This window comes from Ascaphus truei, chromosome 3 (assembly GCF_040206685.1).
Source record: "Ascaphus truei isolate aAscTru1 chromosome 3, aAscTru1.hap1, whole genome shotgun sequence".
Lineage (NCBI taxonomy): Eukaryota > Metazoa > Chordata > Amphibia > Anura > Ascaphidae > Ascaphus > Ascaphus truei.
In genome coordinates this window covers 11,574,140-11,595,056 of record NC_134485.1, presented here as the reverse complement: position 1 = coordinate 11,595,056, position 20,917 = coordinate 11,574,140, and positions in this window count along the sequence as shown.

The following is a 20,917-nucleotide window of genomic DNA, read 5'->3' as shown; positions in this document are numbered from 1 at the left end:
GCCGCTCCTCCTTCTCTTACCATGCACCCCAAAACTGGAACAGTCTACCAGAGACTCTCTCATCCACCACAAGTCGAAATTCTTTAAAAACTAAAGCTGCCTCACATTTTAATCTGTTCTGTAACTTTTACATACGCCTATAACATATATTATCTTTAACTGTGCATGCAATGTCTTGTATATAATGTACTATATAACCCTTTTCACTTAATGGAACTATGTATTTGTAACCATGTATTTGTCATTATAACTCTGTGCCCAGGACACATGGTAACTCTCAATGTATTACTTCCTGGTAAAATAGTTTCTAAATAAATTTAATGAAAGTTTGCACTCATTTTATAACGCTAAAATGTTGACGCACCTTAGGGCTTAGGGATCTGTATAGTTTCCTGGGCTGTGTTTTGAGAGTACGAACAAACACTTAGTTTTCATCAGTTTACTCTTCCACCCATTACTTAGAAAAGTAAAGCAGGGTCTGGGGCCAAAAGCTTTTGCAACTCTGCAGCGTCTACCGAAACAGCAGAGAGGTATGCAAGAGCGTCACCCCTAATTACCATCCTCAGTGCAGTGAACCCATTAAGGAGCTGAACTGCAGACCGCATCGGCATGCTAATTAGGAATCTGTCTCGGAGGATATTAATTAAGGGTGACACTTTCAGGGCAAGTTCTCTTTTTCTTCTCTCGGTGCCACTTGAAAGGTGCGATGAGATGTGAGGAAAATACCAAATAGATTTTGGGAGGGAGCTAGGAAGCAGAGAGCAGGAGGAATGGAAAGAAATTCATGCATTCTAGTGCCGTGAGCAGGTCAAGGTACAATTACGAGTCTGCATTACATTAAGACGGAGATAAAAACGTTCTTTTTTTTTTTATGTGCCAGTCTTACGTGAAAAAATATTCTCTAATCACGTGCCAATGTAGCAGGGCATGGAGGTGAGCGTTGTTTGTTTTTTTGTGATAGGAAATGTGGATTTTAAAGCAAGTGGGGATATTATTTCTTTGACATTATTTGAGGTGGGTGAATACCTGGGGGCATCGGTCCCACGGTAACGGGAGCCCGTGGCTCAGGGTGCATAGCTCACACAGGGCGCGGACATGCAGCAGAGCCACGCGGGGGTTGTTCAATAAACTGTGGTAGCGTCAATTGGGGCACAATTGCATGGCAAGTACCATTGAGATCAATGGGAGTTTGAGTTCAATAGTGGCCCGATCAGCACTATCAGAATGTAATGAATAACCCCCCAATCACATTATCTTAAGTGACTGCAGCCCAATGCAGCCAATTTACAAGAGACAAAGGCGCAGATTTACAAAGATGTGCTAAGCAATTAAGATGCCTTAAGGGCCAGCACCACTTAGCAGATATCGCCTCATTTAGCCAGCACTTACTGTAATTACATGTGCTAATTTAATCCAAGTGAGGCAGTTAAAGTGTTCATTCCTCACTACTATCCTATGTAACTTATTAAATGTATCTGTTGTAGAGGTTGGTGTCTTTCACCGCCTTAAGCCTGGAAGTTACCAGCAGGTCACTTGATATGGTGTGACCTTATTATAATGTTTAGCCCATCCTTTTAATCTGCCCAGCAACAGAGGTGGAGAACCCGGGTTATATAAAGGCTGGGTCAGCCATGTTATCCTCAGATCCCAGGAGGACCCAGAGGAGGGGCTCTGAGGCTCACACAGCCTGTAAGGGGGGACCGCTTTATTGTTTTTCTTTTTAGTATTAGGACAAGTATCCCAGTATTAGGGGCTCCCTAGAGGCAATACACTGAAGAACCTCTGCTACTGTTGAGAGTAGTTCCTAACCGCAGGGCTTAGAAGAAGACCTGGGTGGGACTGCCGGGAATTACTGGATGCAAAGGTCCACTTCTGTCCCCAGGCAGGTTCTACTTCTGTCCCGGGCAGGTTCCACTTCTGTCCCGGGCAGGTTCCACTTCTGTCCCAGGCAGGTTCCACATCTGTCCCGGGCAGGTTCCACTTCTGTCCTGGGCAGGTTCCACATCTGTCCCGGGCAGGTTCCACTTCTGTCCCGGGCAGGTTCCACTTCTGTCCCGGGCAGGTTCCACTTCTGTCCCAGGCAGGGCAAAAAGGCTTTGCAGAAAAGATGAGCCGCTTCAAATCTCAGAGTGTGAGGAACTGAGAGTACAAGTCTTAATGATACTTAAAACCAGTCCTGTTGTTCTTCAAGGTAAGTGAAGAGGAGGGGGGGTATTGGAGCACTGCAGTAAAAAGTACCAGGCTGGCGGCAGCGTGCAACAAAAATACTTTAATGCGGCATATAAGCCCTAATTAAAAAGACAGAACAATTCTCTGACGCTTTTCGTCTAAACTTGTTCTTCAAGTTGTGATAATAAAGAGTTAAAAGTTCCTGGCGCCCTTTTTCTTCATTTCGCTCCTTGTCAAGAGCCTGCACGGATCTTCAGCACCCTGAGAAGAACACAGTGACTGCTGAGCACGCCCATGTATATTTATACTGAAAGAGACTGCAATACAAATGGGACAGTTATATATTTGGTGTGCACCCTATCTTTCAGCCAGGGACGGTGGGGGTGGAAGGGGTGTTACATACATATATTGGTTTTGATACTTTTAGGTAAGCCTGTAACCATTTCAGTGCTATAGTAATAATAGATATTAGACCGCTCTTAGGTTGACGACACTGGCTAATAATCAAACAGGGGACACAGTACATCTAGGGGCTCTCAATAAGGTTGGATATTTTTTTTATACTAAAAAATTGTTGTCTTCTGGTTATGCCGAAACGCAATTTGGTTTTGGATTTGTCACAAAAAAAAAATTGGGCCTCTCTCAGGTTTTGCTTGTTTTAAACTCTGGTCCAAACGTTTGTGCCAGAGATTAATTCAAACTTAATAATAACAATTTCTTTTTATTTCATACAGCACCTTTCTCCCAATGGGACTCAAAGCGCATCACAATTACAGTATAGTGCGCGGTGCGCAGCACAGAGGAATGTTACAGTATAGCGCGCGGCACGCAGCACAGAGGAATGTTACAGTACAGCGTGCGGTACGCAGCACAGAGGAATGTTACAGTATAGCGCGCGGTACGCAGCACAGAGGAATGTTACAGTACAGCGCGCGGTACGCAGCACAGAGGAATGTTACAGTATAGTGCGCGGTGCGCAGCACAGAGGAATGTTACAGTATAGCGCGCGGTACGCAGCACAGAGGAATGTTACAGTATAGCGCGCGGTACGCAGCACATAGGAATGTTACAGTACAGCGCACGGTACGCAGCACAGAGGAATGTTACAGTACAGCGCGCAGTACGCAGCACATAGGAATGTTACAGTATAGCGTGCGGTACGCAGCACAGAGGAATGTTACAGTACAGCGCGTGGTACGCAGCACAGAGGAATGTTACAGTATAGCGCGCGGTACGCAGCACAGAGGAATGTTACAGTATAGCGCACGGTACCCAGCACAGAGGAATGTTACAGTATAGCGCGCGGTACGCAGCACAGAGGAATGTTACAGTACAGCGCGCGGTACGCAGCACAGAGGAATGTTACAGTATAGCGCGCGGTACGCAGCCCAGAGGAATGTTACAGTATAGCGCGCGGTACGCAGCACAGAGGAATGTTACAGTATAGCGCGCGGTGCGCAGCACAGAGGAATGTTACAGTATAGCGCGCGGTGCGCAGCACAGAGGAATGTTACAGTACAGCGCGCGGTGCGCAGCACATAGGAATGTTACAGTATAGCGCGCGGTACGCAGCACAGAGGAATGTTACAGTACAGCGCGCGGTGCGCAGCACATAGGAATGTTACAGTATAGCGCGCGGTACGCAGCACACAGGAATGTTACAGTATAGCGCGCGGTACGCAGCACAGAGGAATGTTACAGTATAGCGCGCGGTACGCAGCACAGAGGAATGTTACAGTATAGCGCGCGGTACGCAGCACAGAGGAATGTTACAGTACAGCGCGCGGTACGCAGCACAGAGGAATGTTACAGTATAGCGCGCGGTACGCAGCACAGAGGAATGTTACAGTACAGCGCGCGGTACGCAGCACAGAGGAATGTTACAGTATAGCGCGCGGTACGCAGCACAGAGGAATGTTACAGTATAGCGCGCGGTTCGCAGCACAGAGGAATGTTACAGTATAGCGCGCGGTACGCAGCACAGAGGAATGTTACAGTATAGTGCGCGGTTCGCAGCACAGAGGAATGTTACAGTATAGCGCGCGGTACGCAGCACAGAGGAATGTTACAGTATAGCGCGCGGTACGCAGCACATAGGAATGTTACAGTATAGCGCGCGGTGCGCATCACATAGGAATGTTACAGTATAGCGCGCGGTACGCAGCACATAGGAATGTTACAGTATAGCGCGCGGTACGCAGCACAGAGGAATGTTACAGTATAGCGCGCGGTACGCAGCACAGAGGAATGTTACAGTATAGCGCGCGGTACGCAGCACAGAGGAATGTTACAGTATAGCGCGCGGTACGCAGCACACAGGAATGTTACAGTATAGCGCGCGGTGCGCATCACATAGGAATGTTACAGTATAGCGCGCGGTACGCAGCACAGAGGAATGTTACAGACACAGTCCCTGCCCAGGTGATCTTATAATCTACGTTTTTGGTGCCTGATGCACAGGGGGATAAAGTGACTTGCTCAAGGCCAAAAAGATTCTTTGATAAAGCGCCAGTGACGGCGAGAAACGCGTCAGAGGTGCTTTTGTATCTTTCTTCTTAGGGCAACATGCTCCAATAAATTTGATTTGATTTTTCACGATCCTGCCTCCAGTTCAGGGGATTATGGACATTCCAACACTGTGATACCGGCTTGGATCTAGAGCTGCCGGTTAATACATACCTACCTGCTGCACTGCTTTACACGGCTGCGCTGCGGTGTTTGGTCTCTTTCCCGCAGGCTCATATCTCTGATTCCGAGCCCCAGTGACTGCTACAGCACAGGACTACACGGACTAATACGCAGAGGGTTTGATCCACTTATTGTTTTTCTGCATTGATGTCTCTCTCTAAAATGTGTTAACAAAAGAAACATAGGACTGCAATACATTTAATGCAAATTAGGCAATTTGTTAATGAGCAGCACAATTTCCAGTCAATTTCAAGTTCGTAAGGTATAAAATGTGGCTGCTACCCCGGATGCACTTACGTCACTGAGGAAGCTAATGCGAAACGCGTCTGACGGTTTTTGGTCATCACAGGCCACCGTAGTGAGGAAGTGAAGTTTTTCCAGATTGGCAAGCATCCCACCTGGAGCGCATGCGCATGCGCGACAGAACCAAAGCCGTGATAGAAGCGTGTAAAGAGAGAAGCAGACAGAGAAGGACCCAGTTCGTGCACGAGCTTGTGGAGACTTTTCCTGTCGTTGGCTGCACCCCACGCAATATCTAAAGACTCTACCAGCTGGAAGCCAGGCTACACAAGACTACCCATCTTCTAGAGGGACGCTCTGTGAAGTCTGAACACATCTCCTCCCTATGCCAATATTGTTTGGCCGCTTGTGAGTTTTTAATCTCTATTTATCTTTGTTTAAATAAACGTTATTACACTATTTTCCCCTTCTCTTCCCTATTTTGAGGAATCATCAAGGGGCCCTTCGACTCCCCCCCCCTCCCTTCCCCCATCCACACCAGAAGATCAGCCATCTGATCAAGATTAGACATCTAATGTGAGTGTGTTTTCTTTCCCATCATTTATCTATTCCTTAAGAGGTCTAAGGAATCCATATGTGTTGAATTATTCCTTATTGTGGTCCCCTATCTCTTTTTTTACATCCACATATGTCCTGGAGCAACAAGCAGAACAACGCGCCTGAGGATCCCCCCCCTTTTCCCTTTTTCTACAGTCCCTGCCCAGGTGATCTTATAATCTACGTTTTTGGTGCCTGATGCACAGGGGGATAAAGTGACTTGCCCAAGGCCAAAAAGACTCTTTGATAAAGCGCCAGTGACGGCGAGAAACATGTCAGAGGTGCTTTTGTATCTTTCTTCTTAGGGCAACATGCTCCAATAAATTTGATTTGATTTTTCACGATCCTGCCTCCAGTTCTCTGAATTTGCAGTGCTCCCTCGATCTTTCTTTTTCTATTCACTACGGCTTACCAGCGGGACGCACTCCAGGATCATAAGACCTGCAGAATCCAGCATCGCGGCTCCGTGAGTACATTACCTGTTACCGGTCCAGGGGATTATGGACATTCCACCACTGTGATACCGGCTTGGATCTAGAGCTGCGGGTTAATACATACCTACCTGCTGCACTGCTTTACACGGATGGGCTGCGGTGTTTGGTCTCTTTCCCGCAGGCTCATATCTCTGATTCCGAGCCCCAGTGACTGCTACAGCACAGGACTACACGGACTAATACGCAGAGGGTCTGATCCACTTATTGTTTTTCTGCAGTGATGTCTCTCTCTCCTGCTTTTGGCAAATAATACTCGCATAGATTTTTGTAGCACCACTCAGGAGATCCAGTTCTCTAAATTCTACTGCCCCAAGGCCGCAAGGAGCTGACACTGGGAATTGAACCAGGTTCCCCTGACTCGGTGTCATTGTTTACAGCGTCAAACGAAGTTTGGATATCCAACCCGGGATCCAGCCCCCATCCTTAGCTTCATGTCCCCTCCGATTGGACTGAGAACTAATTAATTGCAGAATGTTTCCGAAATGGCAGATTCATACTTTGCATATTTCCTAGCAGAGACGTTCACCTGACCTGTTAGTTTTCCCTAATGTGCGTTGGTTTGCGATTCTAAGGGAATATGGGAATTGGATTTTTTTTAATATATCTAAATAAAAAAATACATTAAACAATAAACAATATTATGTAAATAATATATACCGGTTAAGAATTCTTTATACAATTCCACTGGGGTCTTTAACATTTAAACCCTTCACTACCCTTCGGATGTCTATAAACATCCTCAGATCTGACATCTGCATGGCCCATGGAAGGTTTACCAATGTCCTTCTCCTTCCCCCTCCCTGCTGCGGCCGGGAAGGCTGAGATTCTGCCCCCAACAGCTGTATCTGCTCCTCTGGACTAGGAAATTCCCAGGAGTAATTGTAACTCAGATCACTTAAAGATATTTGAGTTATAATAAAAAAAAAAAAAACTATTTAAGCACTAGATTTAAAGATCTTTATAGAACCTCCCCCTCCTTCCTTCTCTGTCCCTCCTATGCAAATTGTACATATTTATTAACTACTTGAGCCCTGGGACTTACATGTGCTGAAGCCAGAGGATGAAAGAAGCAGGGTGATCTTCACCCCCATTGGGCCTCTAACGATACAGGAGTTCAAAGTCACCCCCTTTCTATAAGCCTTGTCTTTTAACTCATTTGAGAGGAGCAATTTTGATTCGGTCTGTGACCTAATTGACTATAAGGACATATTATTGAAGAAATACTCAAATTTATCAAAGTCGTCTGGCTGCAAAAAGGAGGTAAACAATATCCCATTTATATTAAAAATTGAATACTATAGTGATCAATAGAATTTTTTCCTTTGATGCATTTTTACATGTTGTCCCAGTTGTGCAGTGAGGAGATTTTGATGGATAACACTTATTCTGCTGCCAGCTGGTCTTGCTGCATTTTAAATACCCTGCTCCTTCCACTGTCCTGACAAGCAGGGTAGGTGCATAAGTTTGAACATGAAATGAAAAACACCACTAAACCTGTCACTGCCATTTGTTCATTTGCAGAAAAGGAAATTTTAGTGACAATCAAAAATTCCCAGAAAAGGGAATTTGAGTGACCACCAAAAGTGACAACCAATTTTAGTGACAACCAATATCAAACACTGGATAATTGTCTTCGCTTGAAAACAAAGGTGGTTATTCATTTTCCAAAACGTCTCCTGACCCCGCACTACCACTGTTAATTAAAAATAGCTTCCTCAGCACATATACAAGGATCCCCTGTATGTTACACGTAGTCTTGGTAAGAAACATTTGCATGTACTGCATAACAGGAGATATCCAAACTAGGGCTTTGTGATTTGCATTCTACGCAGATTGCTTGATAGGGCGTTTGAGAAATGGAAAGATTTCTGAGTGTCAGGAGCTTTGTAAGAAAACACGCCGCCCCCTTTAAGCAGCCGGTAATGAAATGCTAGGTTAAACTCCAAATGCTTGCAAACTGCGATAAATCTGTTACCATGGAAAAAGGTAGTAAAGAATAAAATATCTGAGTGCGTATGGGAGGTGGCACACGTTTAATGGCCCTCTTCATAGAGATCAGATCATTGTACATCTGCATACTGTGACAAAGTTGGAATATTAAATTGGTTTATTTAGAAATTAACATCGTTTTAGATATATTCTGCTGCTTAACATTCTGAACTCTACCTGGGCTCCATGTCAGAGCAGTCCATGTCTTTGTTTGACCTTAAGTTGATGAATAGAGTTCAGTAAAGTCAATGGACCAGTAGGTAATTACCAATAAAGAGACATTAATACCACAGTAATGCAAAGACAGAGAGCCCGTGAGTGTATCTGCTCAACAAACCATAGGTTACCAAATCTGCTTTATGCCCCTTATTGAAACATCATTAAAGTGCTTAGGTTGAACTGCAGACAAGGATTCGGGGTAGTGACCTGTAAATGGTCAAACTGGACGTTTTAGTTATCTATTCTTTTCCTTACATGGATTCCCTGCAGAGCTTTTGCCGCCTGCATTATGGAGCTTGTACGGCTAAACCTGGTACAAAGAATTACAGAAGGTGTCTGTTTCGTCCTGTGAAACAGGTGGTGTATGTAATATGAAGATGAGGTTGTAGTGGGTAAAGAAGTGGCATAGTGTACGTCAGTGATGCAACAGATTAATACTTCAAACTCAGCTGATAGAATACAGTATACTTCATCGCTGTGTTTACTGATTACCTAATTGAGCATGCTGCTGATGTAGAGGAAGCCCTGACCATATTAGGGAGAAGGAACATGACCCGTGGCCGGAGTGGTCATGCAGTGATGTGCTGGGTGGGGGGGGGGGGGGAAGGAGGATGAGGGAGGGCTAGGTTATTTAAGGTACTGTCACCTCATGACAAACCTTTCTCGTCATGTTAACCCCTCCCCAAAAGATTGGCTCACGGTCATCAGGGATCTGCTGTCTTGTGAAATAGTGCCCCCACCGAAGCTTCTGCAGCAGTAAGGGCCCGAAGAGGAAATCAGTGAGAGCGAGCATCCAGGTGGCAGAACCATCGCCCCCTCCCGGCAGAGGTGCACCTCAGGCTGCTTGAAGATTAGCTGAGGGGAGCAGCGCAACATGGAGAGAGATTTCTCAGAGAGCTGGTGGGATCACTCCCAAACTCTGCACCCCCATCGGACGTTGGCGGGATGTGAAAGGAGGAGAGTAGGGTTGCCAGGTGGCATCTCAAAAAATACTGGACACAATGGTGAAAGGCGCACCACGCTTGAGACACACACACATACACACACCACTGCTCCATGCTGTTTCCTCCTCTCCTTGGCCCCAGGCTCCTCCTGATTGGCTGCTGCTGGGTAATGCAGCCAATCAGGATGGGGAAAGCTACACAGCCCCCTAGCAACAGCCCTGCTCTCTCCCTGCTCTGGGAAATCTTGCGGCCCACTAGACTGGTCAGGTCACTATGTCCAGTGAGTTAATACCTTTATGAACATACATGTCGAGTATTACCTCTAATGTTTTACTGGACAGAGTGTCCAAATACAGGACAGTTAGGTTCAATACTGGAAACCTGGCAACCCTAGAGGAGAGGCCTGCTGGACCGGGGTTAGAGCTGCTATTGTTGCATGCACACAACCCCAGAATTCCCTACACAGATGGTGGGAGATGAACTGCGGGCTATAGGCGGTTCCACCCGCTGGATCGCCTCAGTCCCGGAATAGTAGCACTATTTCAGCAAAGCGGCCTGCATGAGGAGATAGGGGGCGGAGCTAGGCCACAGCAGCGCACGTTGGGGAAGCCTCAGTGGGCCCAGAGAGTAAGATAGAAACAGGCCCATGGGGGTAAGCAAAAAGACAGAGGCCCCAGTAGGGCCCATGAGAAGAGAATCCCTAGCAGAGCCCAGAGACAGAGAAAAGGTATGGTCAGATCGGGGGTCCAGCCATACAGGCCCTTGGCAAGGTCCCCCCTCAATCCCCCGCAGGGATAAAGTGGGAGTGAGGTAGCGTATGTGTATCTGGGGGGTAACGTATGTGTATCTGGGGGGGTAGCATATGTGTATCTGGGGGGGTAGCATATGTGTATCTGGGGGGGTAGCGTATGTGTATCTGGGGGGTAGCGTATGTGTATCTGGGGGGGTAGCGTATGTGTATCTTGGGGGGTAGCGTATGTGTATCTGGGGGGTAGCGTATGTGTATCTGGGGGGTAGCATATGTGTATCTGGGGGGTAGCGTATGTGTATCTGGGGGGTAGTATATGTGTATCTGGGGGGTAGCGTATGTGTATCTGGGGGGTAGCGTATGTGTATCTGGGGGGGTAGCATATGTGTATCTGGGGGGTAGCGTATGTGTATCTGGGGGGTAGCGTATGTGTATCTGGGGGGTAGCGTATGTGTATCTGGGGGGGTAGCGTATGTGTATCTGGGGGGGTAGCGTATGTATATCTGGGGGGGTAGCGTATGTGTATCTGGGGGGGTAGCGTATGTGTATCTGGGGGGTAGCGTATGTGTATCTGGGGGGTAGCGTATGTGTATCTGGGGGGTAACGTATGTGTATCTGGGGGGGTAGCGTATGTATATCTGGGGGGTAGCGTATGTGTATCTGGGGGGTAGCGTATGTGTATCTGGGGGGTAGCGTATGTGTATCTGGGGGGGTAGCGTATGTATATCTGGGGGGTAGCGTATGTGTATCTGGGGGGTAGCGTATGTATATCTGGGGGGTAGCGTATGTGTATCTGGGGGGGTAGCGTATGTATATCTGGGGGGGTAGCGTATGTGTATCTGGGGGGGTAGCGTATGTATATCTGGGGGGTAGCGTATGTGTATCTGGGGGGGTAGCGTATGTATATCTGGGGGGTAGCGTATGTGTATCTGGGGGGGTAGCGTATGTATATCTGGGGGGTAGCGTATGTATATCTGGGGGGTAGCGTATGTATATCTGGGGGGTAGCGTATGTGTATCTGGGGGGTAGCGTATGTGTATCTGGGGGGGTAGCGTATGTGTATCTGGGGGGGTAGCGTATGTATATCTGGGGGGGTAGCGTATGTGTATCTGGGGGGGTAGCGTATGTATATCTGGGGGGTAGCGTATGTGTATCTGGGGGGGTAGCGTATGTATATCTGGGGGGTAGCGTATGTGTATCTGGGGGGTAGCGTATGTATATCTGGGGGGTAGCGTATGTGTATCTGGGGGGTAGTGTATGTGTATCTGGGGGGTAGCGTATGTGTATCTGGGGGGGTAGCGTATGTATATCTGGGGGGGTAGCGTATGTGTATCTGGGGGGGTAGCGTATGTATATCTGGGGGGGTAGCGTATGTATATCTGGGGGGTAGCGTATGTGTATCTGGGGGGTAGTGTATGTATATCTGGGGGGTAGCGTATGTGTATCTGGGGGGGTAGCGTATGTATATCTGGGGGGGTAGCGTATGTGTATCTGGGGGGGTAGCGTATGTATATCTGGGGGGGTAGCGTATGTATATCTGGGGGGGTAGCGTATGTGTATCTGGGGGGGTAGCGTATGTGTATCTGGGGGGTAGCGTATGTGTATCTGGGGGGTAGTGTATGTATTTGGGGGGTAGCGTATGTGTATTTGGGGGGTAGCGTATGTGTATCTGGAGGGATAGTGTATGTATATCTGGGGGGTAGCGTATGTGTATCTGGGGGGTAGCGTATGTGTATCTGGGGGGTAGTGTATGTATTTGGGGGGTAGCGTATGTGTATTTGGGGGGTAGCGTTTGTGTATCTGGGGGGGTAGCGTATGTATATCTGGGGGGTAGCGTATGTATATCTGGGGGGTAGCGTATGTATATCTGGGGGGTAGCGTATGTGTATCTGGGGGGTAGTGTATGTATTTGGGGAGTAGCGTATGTGTATTTGGGGGGTAGTGTATGTATTTGGGGGGTAGCGTATGTGTATTTGGGGGGTAGCGCATTTGTTTTTTGGGGGTAACGTATGAGTATCTGGGGGGTAGCGTATGTGTATCTGGGAGGGTAGCGTATGTGTATCTGGGGGGGTAGGGTATGTATATCTGGGAGGGTAGCGTATGTGTATCTGGGGGGGTAGGGTATGTATATCTGGGGGGTAGCATATGTGTATCTGGGGGGTAGCGTATGTGTATTTGGGGGGTAGTGCATTTGTTTTTGGGGGGATAGTGTATGTGTATTTGGGGGGTAGTGTATGTGTATTTGGGGGGTAGTACAGTATATGTGTATTTGGGGGGTAGTGTGTGTGTATCTGGGGCGTAGTGTATGTATTTGGGGGGTAGTGTATGTGTATTTGGACGGGGTAGTGTATGTGTATTTGGACGGGGTAGTGTATGTATTTGGGGGTAGTGTATGTGTATTTGGGGGGTAGCGTATGTGTATTTGGGGCGTAGTGTATCTGTATTTGGGGGGTAGTGTGTGTGTATCTGGGGCGTAGTGTATGTATTTGGGGGGTAGTGTATGTTATTTGGGGGGTAGTGTATGTGTATTTGGGGGTAGTGTATGTGTATCTGGGGGGTAGTATATGTGTATCTGGGGGGTAGCGTATGTGTATCTGGGGGGTAGCGTATGTGTATCTGGGGGGGTAGCATATGTGTATCTGGGGGGTAGCGTATGTGTATCTGGGGGGTAGCGTATGTGTATCTGGGGGGTAGCGTATGTGTATCTGGGGGGGTAGCGTATGTGTATCTGGGGGGGTAGCGTATGTATATCTGGGGGGGTAGCGTATGTGTATCTGGGGGGGTAGCGTATGTGTATCTGGGGGGTAGCGTATGTGTATCTGGGGGGTAGCGTATGTGTATCTGGGGGGTAACGTATGTGTATCTGGGGGGGTAGCGTATGTATATCTGGGGGGTAGCGTATGTGTATCTGGGGGGTAGCGTATGTGTATCTGGGGGGTAGCGTATGTGTATCTGGGGGGGTAGCGTATGTATATCTGGGGGGTAGCGTATGTGTATCTGGGGGGTAGCGTATGTATATCTGGGGGGTAGCGTATGTGTATCTGGGGGGGTAGCGTATGTATATCTGGGGGGGTAGCGTATGTGTATCTGGGGGGGTAGCGTATGTATATCTGGGGGGTAGCGTATGTGTATCTGGGGGGGTAGCGTATGTATATCTGGGGGGTAGCGTATGTATATCTGGGGGGTAGCGTATGTATATCTGGGGGGTAGCGTATGTGTATCTGGGGGGTAGCGTATGTGTATCTGGGGGGGTAGCGTATGTGTATCTGGGGGGGTAGCGTATGTATATCTGGGGGGGTAGCGTATGTGTATCTGGGGGGGTAGCGTATGTATATCTGGGGGGTAGCGTATGTGTATCTGGGGGGGTAGCGTATGTATATCTGGGGGGTAGCGTATGTGTATCTGGGGGGTAGCGTATGTATATCTGGGGGGTAGCGTATGTGTATCTGGGGGGTAGTGTATGTGTATCTGGGGGGTAGCGTATGTGTATCTGGGGGGGTAGCGTATGTATATCTGGGGGGGTAGCGTATGTGTATCTGGGGGGGTAGCGTATGTATATCTGGGGGGGTAGCGTATGTATATCTGGGGGGTAGCGTATGTGTATCTGGGGGGTAGTGTATGTATATCTGGGGGGTAGCGTATGTGTATCTGGGGGGGTAGCGTATGTATATCTGGGGGGGTAGCGTATGTGTATCTGGGGGGGTAGCGTATGTATATCTGGGGGGGTAGCGTATGTATATCTGGGGGGGTAGCGTATGTGTATCTGGGGGGGTAGCGTATGTGTATCTGGGGGGTAGCGTATGTGTATCTGGGGGGTAGTGTATGTATTTGGGGGGTAGCGTATGTGTATTTGGGGGGTAGCGTATGTGTATCTGGAGGGATAGTGTATGTATATCTGGGGGGTAGCGTATGTGTATCTGGGGGGTAGCGTATGTGTATCTGGGGGGTAGTGTATGTATTTGGGGGGTAGCGTATGTGTATTTGGGGGGTAGCGTATGTGTATCTGGGGGGGTAGCGTATGTATATCTGGGGGGTAGCGTATGTATATCTGGGGGGTAGCGTATGTATATCTGGGGGGTAGCGTATGTGTATCTGGGGGGGTAGCGTATGTGTATCTGGGGGGGTAGCGTATGTATATCTGGGGGGGTAGCGTATGTGTATCTGGGGGGGTAGCGTATGTATATCTGGGGGGGTAGCGTATGTATATCTGGGGGGGTAGCGTATGTGTATCTGGGGGGGTAGCGTATGTGTATCTGGGGGGTAGCGTATGTGTATCTGGGGGGTAGTGTATGTATTTGGGGGGTAGCGTATGTGTATTTGGGGGGTAGCGTATGTGTATCTGGAGGGATAGTGTATGTATATCTGGGGGGTAGCGTATGTGTATCTGGGGGGTAGCGTATGTGTATCTGGGGGGTAGTGTATGTATTTGGGGGGTAGCGTATGTGTATTTGGGGGGTAGCGTATGTGTATCTGGGGGGGTAGCGTATGTATATCTGGGGGGTAGCGTATGTATATCTGGGGGGTAGCGTATGTATATCTGGGGGGTAGCGTATGTGTATCTGGGGGGTAGTGTATGTATTTGGGGAGTAGCGTATGTGTATTTGGGGGGTAGTGTGTGTATGTGGGGGGTAGCGTATGTGTATTTGGGGGGTAGCGCATTTGTTTTTTGGGGGTAACGTATGAGTATCTGGGGGGTAGCGTATGTGTATCTGGGAGGGTAGCGTATGTGTATCTGGGGGGGTAGGGTATGTATATCTGGGAGGGTAGCGTATGTGTATCTGGGGGGGTAGGGTATGTATATCTGGGGGGTAGCATATGTGTATCTGGGGGGTAGCGTATGTGTATTTGGGGGGTAGTGCATTTGTTTTTGGGGGGATAGTGTATGTGTATTTGGGGGGTAGTGTATGTGTATTTGGGGGGTAGTACAGTATATGTGTATTTGGGGGGTAGTGTGTGTGTATCTGGGGCGTAGTGTATGTATTTGGGGGGTAGTGTATGTGTATTTGGACGGGGTAGTGTATGTGTATTTGGACGGGGTAGTGTATGTATTTGGGGGTAGTGTATGTGTATTTGGGGGGTAGCGTATGTGTATTTGGGGCGTAGTGTATCTGTATTTGGGGGGTAGTGTGTGTGTATCTGGGGCGTAGTGTATGTATTTGGGGGGTAGTGTATGTTATTTGGGGGGTAGTGTATGTGTATTTGGGGGTAGTGTATGTGTATCTGGGGGGTAGTATATGTGTATCTGGGGGGTAGCGTATGTGTATCTGGGGGGTAGCGTATGTGTATCTGGGGGGGTAGCATATGTGTATCTGGGGGGTAGCGTATGTGTATCTGGGGGGTAGCGTATGTGTATCTGGGGGGTAGCGTATGTGTATCTGGGGGGGTAGCGTATGTGTATCTGGGGGGGTAGCGTATGTATATCTGGGGGGGTAGCGTATGTGTATCTGGGGGGGTAGCGTATGTGTATCTGGGGGGTAGCGTATGTGTATCTGGGGGGTAGCGTATGTGTATCTGGGGGGTAACGTATGTGTATCTGGGGGGGTAGCGTATGTATATCTGGGGGGTAGCGTATGTGTATCTGGGGGGTAGCGTATGTGTATCTGGGGGGTAGCGTATGTGTATCTGGGGGGGTAGCGTATGTATATCTGGGGGGTAGCGTATGTGTATCTGGGGGGTAGCGTATGTATATCTGGGGGGTAGCGTATGTGTATCTGGGGGGGTAGCGTATGTATATCTGGGGGGGTAGCGTATGTGTATCTGGGGGGGTAGCGTATGTATATCTGGGGGGTAGCGTATGTGTATCTGGGGGGGTAGCGTATGTATATCTGGGGGGTAGCGTATGTATATCTGGGGGGTAGCGTATGTATATCTGGGGGGTAGCGTATGTGTATCTGGGGGGTAGCGTATGTGTATCTGGGGGGGTAGCGTATGTGTATCTGGGGGGGTAGCGTATGTATATCTGGGGGGGTAGCGTATGTGTATCTGGGGGGGTAGCGTATGTATATCTGGGGGGTAGCGTATGTGTATCTGGGGGGGTAGCGTATGTATATCTGGGGGGTAGCGTATGTGTATCTGGGGGGTAGCGTATGTATATCTGGGGGGTAGCGTATGTGTATCTGGGGGGTAGTGTATGTGTATCTGGGGGGTAGCGTATGTGTATCTGGGGGGGTAGCGTATGTATATCTGGGGGGGTAGCGTATGTGTATCTGGGGGGGTAGCGTATGTATATCTGGGGGGGTAGCGTATGTATATCTGGGGGGTAGCGTATGTGTATCTGGGGGGTAGTGTATGTGTATCTGGGGGGTAGCGTATGTGTATCTGGGGGGGTAGCGTATGTATATCTGGGGGGGTAGCGTATGTGTATCTGGGGGGGTAGCGTATGTATATCTGGGGGGGTAGCGTATGTATATCTGGGGGGGTAGCGTATGTGTATCTGGGGGGGTAGCGTATGTGTATCTGGGGGGTAGCGTATGTGTATCTGGGGGGTAGTGTATGTATTTGGGGGGTAGCGTATGTGTATTTGGGGGGTAGCGTATGTGTATCTGGAGGGATAGTGTATGTATATCTGGGGGGTAGCGTATGTGTATCTGGGGGGTAGCGTATGTGTATCTGGGGGGTAGTGTATGTATTTGGGGGGTAGCGTATGTGTATTTGGGGGGTAGCGTATGTGTATCTGGGGGGGTAGCGTATGTATATCTGGGGGGTAGCGTATGTATATCTGGGGGGTAGCGTATGTATATCTGGGGGGTAGCGTATGTGTATCTGGGGGGTAGTGTATGTATTTGGGGAGTAGCGTATGTGTATTTGGGGGGTAGTGTATGTATTTGGGGGGTAGCGTATGTGTATTTGGGGGGTAGCGCATTTGTTTTTTGGGGGTAACGTATGAGTATCTGGGGGTAGCGTATGTGTATCTGGGAGGGTAGCGTATGTGTATCTGGGGGGGTAGGGTATGTATATCTGGGAGGGTAGCGTATGTGTATCTGGGGGGGTAGGGTATGTATATCTGGGGGGTAGCATATGTGTATCTGGGGGGTAGCGTATGTGTATTTGGGGGGTAGTGCATTTGTTTTTGGGGGGATAGTGTATGTGTATTTGGGGGGTAGTGTATGTGTATTTGGGGGGTAGTACAGTATATGTGTATTTGGGGGGTAGTGTGTGTGTATCTGGGGCGTAGTGTATGTATTTGGGGGGTAGTGTATGTGTATTTGGACGGGGTAGTGTATGTGTATTTGGACGGGGTAGTGTATGTATTTGGGGGTAGTGTATGTGTATTTGGGGGGTAGCGTATGTGTATTTGGGGCGTAGTGTATCTGTATTTGGGGGGTAGTGTGTGTGTATCTGGGGCGTAGTGTATGTATTTGGGGGGTAGTGTATGTTATTTGGGGGGTAGTGTATGTGTATTTGGGGGTAGTGTATGTGTATTTGGGGGGTAGTGTATGTGTATTTGGGGGGTAGCGTATGTGTATTTGGGGGGTAGCGTATGTGTATTTGGGGGGTAGCGTATGTGTATTTGGGGGGTAGCGTATGTGTATTTGGCGGGTAGCGTATGTTATTTGGGGGGTAGCGTATGTGTATTTGGGGGGTAGCGTATGTGTATTTGGGGGGTAGCGTATGTGTATTTGGGGGGTAGTGTATGTGTATTTGGGGGGTAGTGTATGTGTATTTGGGGGGTAGTGTATGTGTATTTGGGGGGTAGTGTATGTGTATTTGGGGGGTAGTGTATGTGTATTTGGGGGGTAGTGTATGTGTATTTGGGGGGTAGTGTATGTGTATTTGGGGGGTAGTGTATGTGTATTTGGGGGGTAGTGTATGTGTATTTGGGGGGTAGTGTATGTGTATTTGGGGGGTAGTGTATGTTATTTGGGGGGTAGTGTATGTGTATTTGGGGGGTAGCGTATGTGTATTTGGGGGGTAGCGTATGTGTATTTGGGGGGTAGCGTATGTGTATTTGGGGGGTAGCGTATGTGTATTTGGGGGGTAGCGTATGTGTATTTGGGGGGTAGCGTATGTGTATTTGGGGGGTAGTGTATGTGTATTTGGGGGGTAGCGTATGTGTATTTGGGGGGTAGCGTATGTGTATTTGGGGGGTAGCGTATGTGTATTTGGGGGGTAGCGTATGTGTATTTGGGGGGTAGCGTATGTGTATTTGGGGGGTAGCGTATGTGTATTTGGGGGGTAGTGTATGTGTATTTGGGGGGTAGCGTATGTGTATTTGGGGGGTAGCGTATGTGTATTTGGGGGGTAGCGTATGTGTATTTGGGGGGTAGCGTATGTGTATTTGGGGGGTAGCGTATGTGTATTTGGGGGGTAGCGTATGTGTATTTGGGGGGTAGTGTATGTGTATTTGGGGGGTAGTGTATGTGTATTTGGGGGGTAGTGTATGTGTATTTGGGGGGTAGTGTATGTGTATTTGGGGGGTAGTGTATGTGTATTTGGGGGGTAGTGTATGTGTATTTGGGGGGTAGTGTATGTTATTTGGGGGTAGTGTATGTGTATTTGGGGGGTAGAGTATGTGTATTTGGGGGGTAGAGTATGTGTATTTGGGGGGTAGTGTATGTGTATTTGGGGGGTAGTGTATGTGTATTTGGGGGGTAGTGTATGTGTATTTGGGGGGTAGTGTATGTGTATTTGGGGGGTAGTGTATGTTATTTGGGGGGTAGTGTATGTGTATTTGGGGGGTAGTGTATGTGTATTTGGGGGGTAGCGTATGTGTATTTGGGGGGTAGCGTATGTGTATTTGGGGGGTAGCGTATGTGTATTTGGGGGGTAGTGTATGTGTATTTGGGGGGTAGTGTATGTGTATTTGGGGGGTAGTGTATGTTATTTGGGGGGTAGTGTATGTGTATTTGGGGGGTAGTGTATGTGTATTTGGGGGGTAGTGTATGTGTATTTGGGGGGTAGTGTATGTGTATTTGGGGGGTAGTGTATGTGTATTTGGGGGGTAGTGTATGTGTATTTGGGGGGTAGTGTATGTGTATCTGGGGGGGTAGCGTATGTGTATCTGGGGGGGGTAGTGTATGCGTAGGGGGGGTGAATTTAGTGTGTTGGGGGATAAAGTGAGAGAGGAGCAAGGGGGAGTAAATAAATTCACAGGACCAAGCATATTTTGATATGAAACTGGGGTGGAACTGACAAGTGACAAACTGTTTTGCACAGAAAAACAATGAAAAACAAAGCAAAATAAAGGGACTTATTATTGTGAGATGCATTTTATCCCCCCCACATATTTTTTATTTTCCCTAATTCTGATTAAAGTGTGTGTGTGTGTGTGTGTGTGTGTGTGTGTGTGTGTGTGTGTGTGTGTGTGTGTGTGTGTGTGTGTGTGTGTGTGTGTGTGTGTGTGTGTGTGTGTGTGTGTGTCTGTGTGTGTGTCTGTGTGTCTGTGTGTCTGTGTGTGTGACTGTGTGTGTGTGACTGTGTGTGTGTGACTGTGTGACTGTGTGACTGTGTGTGTGTGTGTGTGTGTGTGTGTGTCTCTTCTTCCTTGAAAGGTTGCCCCCTGGCCTACACTCATGGCTACTGTCCCACACGCACAGTCACTCCTACTGTACCAACCATTGTAACCAAGCACTGCCACGTACTGCACTTATTCCCTCACCGGCTGCCTCTGTAAGTCTCCCATCATACTGTACCACTTAGGCTGCGCGGCAAAACAAATGTATTGACCCCGTCGCGTGCGCTTATAGTAGGAGCGTGGTCGCGGTCGCTGGAAGTCACTTCAATTTGATTTTTTTCAGCGACCGCAGCGTGACGTCAGCGTCGCCGGGACTATAAACGCGGCCTTAGATTGTAACCTCTCTGGGACAGGGATTTCATTTCCTATTGTCTGATCCGGCTAGTTGCACTTATTGTATTATAATTCCCTGTACTGCATTGTCTCTCTTGTATAGCGCTGAGTACAGCTGTTGGCGCTATATAAATAAAGATATACAGTACATACATACATATGTAGCCCTCTTCCCCCCTCTATGGGAAATTTGCTGCTACGTCCATGTTCTGTGCCGGCTGTATCATGCCTGGTTGGTAAACAGGAGGCAGGAGATCTCCGCGGTGGTATGGGGAGGACATCAGGACAGGCTCACGGTGGTTCTTTAGTGGTCAGTGCCTCCAGTCCAAGAGGATCCTGAGGCTTAAGGATGCACCTCATGGATGCTTCTTCCTTTATGACTAGTCATGCTTCAAGGACTACACCAGGTGTTGATATGACTGAGGTTTATTTAGCAGCGAAGTACATGCACTGGATCACATACTGTATCATCTGCACCATATCCCCTAGGGACTAGGCCTCAGTCACTTCTCTAGCAGAAGACCTCTCTTTAGTGTCTGCACTCTGGCATCTCTTCCAGAAGAACCCTCACTCTCTGACAGCTATCCCAGACAATACCCACTAACCCTTAGGCTGCGCTTATAGTGCCGGCGACAGCGAGGCGACGGTGACGTCACGTTGCTGGAAAAATCAAATTGACTTCCAGCGATCGCGACCAAGCCATCGCACCGTCACATCACTTCTACTATAAGCGCACGCGACGGCGGCAATACATTTGTTTTGCCGTGACGTTGCGTCGCCGCAACACGCAGCATTACTCTACTCTATAGGTAAGAACACCCCCCTCTTTCCCTGGGGAGTGGCTTGTAAGCCGGCCTATTCACTGTCATACACCCCCTTACAATCACAGGCTAGCCCTGAACTTTATTGAACATGCACAATGAACAATATAACATACCCAGCATAGTCTACTGCTAACACTGCCCGCATACAATGTCATGAGGCCAGAAAATCGGTCGTCCCAGGAGACTGGGCTACACATACATACATTTGATGCTGCTCC